Source organism: Cebus imitator, unplaced genomic scaffold (assembly GCF_001604975.1).
Source record: "Cebus imitator isolate Cc_AM_T3 unplaced genomic scaffold, Cebus_imitator-1.0 Scaffold2, whole genome shotgun sequence".
Lineage (NCBI taxonomy): Eukaryota > Metazoa > Chordata > Mammalia > Primates > Cebidae > Cebus > Cebus imitator.
Window position 1 is genome coordinate 2,396,432 of NW_016107317.1, and position 5,952 is coordinate 2,402,383.

The 5,952-nt window shown below is 40.4% G+C and overlaps 1 pseudogene; it reads right to left on the reverse strand.

Annotated features, from left to right (window-relative positions):
- Positions 1-962: 962 nt before the first annotated feature.
- On the reverse strand, positions 963-1,336 carry LOC108303601 (annotated as a pseudogene).
- Positions 1,337-5,952: the final 4,616 nt, after the last annotated feature.

Sequence of the window (5,952 nt, forward strand, 5' to 3'; positions counted from 1 at the left end):
AAAAAAAAAAAAAAAAAAGAGATTAATATGGATAGAAGAAAGCCAGATTCTATTTATCAAGGCACTGGAAAAATGATCCCAAAGCATTTTAGAGATCTTTGAGGGAACCTAAAATCTTGAGTGCAAGGTTTCCAAAGAGACACCTGAGGGAACTCAGCATTCATTGTCCTGTGCTACCTTGAGACTCTGTTTCTTGAACTCTGATGCAGTGCCCTTCATCTATCCCAGCCATGCCTCAAATGAGGTCAGGTGGCTGGAACCACTGCTCCAAAAGGTACAAGTCATAAACTTTGGTAGTGTCCATGGGGTGCTAATTCTGCAGGAATACAGAATGCAAGAGCTATGGGGCCACGGTAGCCTTCACCTAAATTTCAAAGAATGTTGTAGAAATCCTGGGGGCCCATGCAATTACTTGTCTCAGAGGACAGAGTAATTGTAAACAGCCCCCACTAGAGTAATACTTTGTGGAACAAGAATGGGACAGCCCTCAAAGTCACAGAGCTGTAGAGCCACCAGTATGCAATTCCTTCTTTCCCAGCCTAAGAAAATTTGCAGGCAGGCAGATTTCAACCTGTAAGAACTGCTGGTTGAACTAAGCCCAGCAAAGCCATAGGGGCAGAGCTGCCTACATCCCTGGAGGCCCAGCCCCATGTCCCCTGGTGTGCCCAGGATATGGGGCATGGAGGCAAAGATTATTCTCCAGCTTTAAGACTTAATGTTGTTTTCCCTATTAGATTTTGTACTTACGTGGGAACTGTTACCCTTTTCTTTATGGCTATTTCTCCCTTTTGGAAGGAGAATGTCTATCTTATGCCTGTCCCACCATTGTATTTTAGAAGCATGTTACTTGTTAATTTCACAGGCTCACAGCTGGAAAGGAATTTGCTGCAGAATGAATTGTGCCTTGAGTCTCACTCATATGAGTCAGATGAGACTCTAGACTTTAAAAATTATTATTTAAAAAAACAAGCTCTGGCAAGATTTATAAAAGAAAAATTTTGCCTCATTTACTTTCACCAATCTGTTCTGCCATGCTTCTAATGATATCAGAATCACCTGGATCAGTGTATACTCTGCAGAATTTTCTGCACATGGTGTCCAATTCAATATTATTGCCACTGTAGTGATGGACACCAGTTTTGGCCAACATGGCTCAGTACCCTATTTTGGATTTCCTCAAAGTGGGGTAGTTGCTGGTGAGGATGGCCAATTTCACTCTGCCCTGTCTGATCACCTTCAGAGTGTGCTTGTACCCCAGCACATACTTTCCACTTTTCATAATGAGTTGGAGCCTAGAGTTTATTGACTCCAGTGACTTTTTCATCATCTTTAGAGCCACCAGCTTTCTGCCTTATGTGTGTGATGGCCCCCAACCAAGAGCAGCTGCAGGGCTAGCTGTGGTGTCTCACATCTAAAAAGTTGAGATTGGGCCACTGCACTCCAGCCTGGGTGACAGAGGAAGACTCTATTGCAAGACAAAAACAAAAACAACACGAAAACAAAAACTGTAAAGAATAAAAGTAGACTCTCTCAAGCACTAACCACATAAAATCTGTGAAAAGGATATTATACAATTTTTATTTAATGGAAAATTAATCACTAATCAAAGCAAGAAGATGAGAAATAATAACTCCCTCAAATCTTCAACAAAACAAGTCAATTGAAATCCCTGTGTCTTAGTCCATTTTGTGCTGCTATAACAGGATACCTGGCAGGCAGTAATTTATAAAGAACAGATTTATTTCTTGCAGATCTGGAGGCCGTGAAGTCTAAGGTTGAGGGCCCACATTTGGCAAGGGCCTTCTTGCTGCATCATTCCATGGTGGAAGGTGGAAGGAGAAGAGATCATATGCACATGTGCATACTGAGAGAGAAAGAGGTCAAACTTTTTTTTTTTTTTTTTTTTAAATCAGGAGGCTTCTATTAAAAGAGCCAAACAACTCCGAAGATAACAGCATTAATTCATTTATAAGGGCAGAGCCCCTTCTGACCTAATCACTTCTTGAAGTTCTCACCTGTCAACATTGTTGCACTGGGGATTAAGTTTCCAACACTGAATATGAAATTTGGGGGACATATTCAAATTATAACATTCTGTCCTTGGCCACCCAAATTTATGTTTTCACATGCAAAATATATTCATTCCACCCTAATCACCTCAAAGTCTTAATTAGTTCCAACACTAACTCAAAAGTCCAGAGTCATGATGGCTCATGTCTACAATCCCAGCACTTTGGGAGGCAGGAGGATCACTTGAGCTCAGGAGTTCAAGACTAGCCTGGGCAACATGGCAAAACTCCATCTCTTTAAAAAAAAAAAAAAAAAAAGGTCCAGATTCTCACCTGGTATCCTGGCTCTGCCCTGAAGAGCTTTGCATTGTGGGAACTCCTTTTTTTTCTCATTCCTTGGCCATCTTAGGCAGCTGCTCATTTTAAAATTTCTTTTGTGGGGACCAGGACACAGATTCCTCTTACCTAGGTAAAACTACAATACCAGTTCTAACCTTTTCAATAATTGCTAGTTCAATATCTTCTAATAGGAACCATTTCACCTATTTAGGTAGCCTATATATGCTGGAAGATGGTTATGATGCCCTTTCCCTTCTCTAATTACTTCCTGTATTAGTTTTTTTTTATTGCTGGTTAACACATTACTACAAACTAAGTAACATAACAATACATATTTATAATCTCACAGCATTTGTGGGTCAGGAGGTCGGGCCATAGGTATATCTTCTGCTCAGGGTCTCACAAGGCTGCATTCAAGGTGTTAGCTGGGCTGTATTTTCATCTAGGGGCTTGATTAAAGAAAAATCTAAGTTCATTCAGTTTGTTGGTAGCTTTTATTTCTTCAGGACTGTATAACTGGGGGACTGAGCCTTTTTTTTTTTTTTTTCCCTGCTGGTGGTTGTCTGGAACCTGCTCTCAGGTCCTAGAGGTCACCCAAAGAACCTACAGGTCGCTTGTGGTAATGTTCCACATGGTCATCTTCAACATAGCTGCTTTCCTCATCAAGCCAGCAAGGAAAAGTTCTCTCCTCAGGGAGGATCCCGCTTCTTTTCAAAGGGCTTTTACCAGATTAAGTCAGGTCCACCCAGGATAATATCTCTTTTGATTAACGCAAAATCAGTTTATATGGTTCTTTATTACATCTGCAAAATTCTTGGCTAGAAGCAAGTTAAAGGTCTTGTCCTCACTCAAGGGAAGAGGATTATAGAGTGTAAACACCAGAAGGTGAGGATCATGGAGGTCATCTTCCTATTTTCAAGGTTCTTAATTTTTTTCCAAATTGGAGGACAATAAAAAAAATTATCAGGTTGTTGTTGATTCACCTTCTCTCTTAATGGGAGTGTGAGGAGTGCTGATAGAAACTGTTTAAGTTGAACTATGTATTAGTACTATTCCTACAAGTACTATGGTTACTATTACTCTTAGATAATATTTATTGGGCCATCACTATATATATCTAGTATTACTCCAAGCATTTTACCAGAGTTTAATCTTCAAAATAACCTTAAATGTTCAGAGAGAGAGATATACATAATTATTTTTTTTTTTGAGATGGAGTCTCACTCTGTTGCTTGGGCTAGAGTACAATGGCATGATCTTAGCTCACTGCAACTTCTGCCTCCTGGGTTCAAGTGATTCTTCTGCCTCAGCCTCCTGAGTAGCTGTTATTACAGGCACCCGCCACCATGCCCAGCTAATTTTTTGTATTTTTAGTAGAGACGGGGTTTCACCATGTTGGTCAGGCTGGTCTACAACTTCTGACCTTGTGAGTCACCCACCTTGGCCTCCCAAAGTGCCGGGATTACAGGCATGAGCCACCGTCTGGCCATAAAGTTTTTATTTTTATTTTGGAGACAATCTCACTTTATCACCCAAGCTGGAGTACAGTGGAGCAATCTTAGCTCACTGTAACTTTCACCTCCTGGCTCAAGTGATCCTCCTACCTCAGCCTCTCAAGTAGCTGAGACCACAAGCATGCACCACCTCACTGGGCTTATTTATTTATTTATTTATTTATTTTTGATGCCGAGTCTCTATCGCTCAGGTTGGAAAGAGGACAAGGCCTGTAACTTGCTTCTAGCCAAGAATTTTGCAGATGTAATAAAGAACCAAATAAACTGATTTTGGCTTAACCAAAAGAGATATTATCCTGGGTAGACCTGACTTAATCTGGTAAAAGCCCTTTGAAAAGAAGCGGGATCCTCCCTGAGGAGAGAACTTTTCCTTGCTGGCTTGATGAGTAAAGCAGCTATGTTGAAGATGACCATGTGCAACATTACCACAAGCGACCTGTAGGTTCTTTGGGTGACCTCTAGGACCTGAGAGCAGGCTCCAGACAACCACCAGTGGAGGAAAAAAAAAAAAAGGCTCAGTCCCCCAGTCATACAGTCCTGAGGAAATAAAAGCTACCAACAAACTGAATGAACTTAGATTTTTCTTCAGTCAAGCCCCTAGATGAAAATACAGCCCAGCTAACACCTTGATTGCAGCCTTGTGAGACCCTGAGCAGAAGAAGATATACCTATGGTCCAACCTCCTGACCCGCCATCTTGGCTCACTGAAAACTCTTGCTCCTGGGTTCAAGTGATTCTCCTGCCTTAGCCTTCCAAGTAGCTGGAATTACAGGCGTGCATCACCACACCTGGCTAACTTTTGTATTTTTAGTAGAGATGATGTTTCACCATGTTGGCCAGGCTGGTTTTGAAGACCTGACCTCAAGTGATCCACCTACCTGGGCCTCCCAATATGCTGGGATCACAGACATGAGTCACTGCACCCAGGCTAATTTTTGTATTTTTTGTAGATACTGGTTTCGCCATGTTGCTCAGGCTGGTCTGGAACTCCCAGACTCAAGTGATCCACCTGCCTTGGCTTCCCAAAGTGCTGGGATTACAGGCATGAGCTGAGCCTGGGAGGCATATTTTTATCTCCATTTTATGGACTGGGAAACATTTGCATAGAGAATTTCAAGACATTAAACAAGAAGTAGAGTCAAGATTCAATTCAGGTAGTAAGCCTCCAGAGCCTAAAAGCACTAGATTAAGATTTCTGTTTTATTATTTTGTACCTAGAAACTTCAGTTTTCCACTTCAGTGACTGCTTTTTGGAGTTTATGGTGTTTTTCAAAAGTTCTGTTTTCCTTGTTCAGTTGCTACAACTGAAATGTATTGGTTTATATTTATTATTTTATTTTAGTTTTTTTTTTTCTTGTGAGAGAGGTTCTATGATCTTGCTTTACTTCAGCACTTTTTCCTAGGAAAATGATATTTAGCCTGTATCATTTTAGCCCATATATACCAATAAAAACATAATGGTAGATAAAATATGGAAATCCTTTTGTACTAACTGGTAAGTAGCTGCCCCACCCATCACTCTTCCTACCATTGTCAGGCTCAGTCCCCTGTGGGAGAGCCTCTGGACCTCTTCAGGGTCTTATAACTAAAGGATGAACACTTGACAACGTAGCATAGGTTGGTCTTCAAGCCTGCTTCCATTCTGATTGGTCAGTGATATAGGGATTGATAAATATTTTGAATATTGTCCTACCTAGAAGCCTAAATCAAGCTTTTTTCATTCTTCATTGTCTTTGTAGTTTCCGTTTTTTTCTAACTTGAATTCTTTCTTTTGTACCTAGTCTGACAGCCACTTTAAGTTCTATATTATGAGTCAGGTCAAGTATCACTTCCTCTGTGAAGTTTCCCCATATACCATGAGGAAGATTTAGGTTCTCTTATTTTAGAATTTTTTATGCTTAAGACATACCTCCAAAATATTAATGATCTTATAATGTTTATCTGTATTTATGACTCTTTCCCCATTAGAAGCAGTGTTATTTCCTTTGGGCATCTCCAATGCGTAGAATAGTTTGTGAGACATTATAAATATTGTACTTGTTGAACAAATGAATAGTTGATTAAGTTAATCATCAGGTAGCATGGCTGAA